At 44.6% G+C, this 475-nt stretch overlaps 1 protein-coding gene across 1 annotated transcript in view; it reads left to right on the forward strand.

The window, feature by feature from the left end:
* The window catches only part of EMH_0055310 (uncharacterized protein), a gene marked incomplete at both ends in the record, with an annotated part of 7,759 nt that overhangs the window by 4,744 nt on the left and 2,540 nt on the right, over positions 1-475 (forward strand). The gene's annotated exons all lie outside the window — the stretch shown is intronic.

A 475-nucleotide genomic window follows, 5' to 3' on the forward strand; every position in this document is an offset into this window, starting at 1 on the left:
CTTTTTTTTCTTTTTTTTTTCTTTTTTCTTTCTTTTGTTTTTCTTTTGTCTCCTTTTTGTTTTTCTTTTGTTTTTCTTTTGTCTCCTTTTTGTCTCCTTTTTTCTTTCTTTTGTCTCTCTTTTTCTCTTATCTCTCCCTTGTCCCCTTTCTGTCTCCTTTCTGTCTCCTTTCTGTCTCCTTTCTGTCTCCTTTCTGTCTCCTTTCTGTCTCCTTTTTACCTTAATTCGTTACTTTTGTTGCTGCTGCAGCTGCTGCAGCTGCATCTGCAGCAGCAGCAGCAGCAGCATTCATTGTTTCTCTTTTTTCATTTCCCGTTTCCTATGCTGCTGCTTCTGCTGCTGCCTGCTCCTCTCCTCTCTTGCTGCTGTCTCCTCCTCCCCTGCTGCTGCTCCTGCTGCTGCTGTTGCTGCTGCTGCTGCTGCTGCTGTGTGTGTGCTGCAGCACGATGATCCAGCTGATTCAGCCTCTCCCTAC

This window comes from Eimeria mitis, genomic scaffold, assembly GCF_000499745.2.
Source record: "Eimeria mitis Houghton genomic scaffold, Emh_scaff2543, whole genome shotgun sequence".
Lineage (NCBI taxonomy): Eukaryota > Apicomplexa > Conoidasida > Eucoccidiorida > Eimeriidae > Eimeria > Eimeria mitis.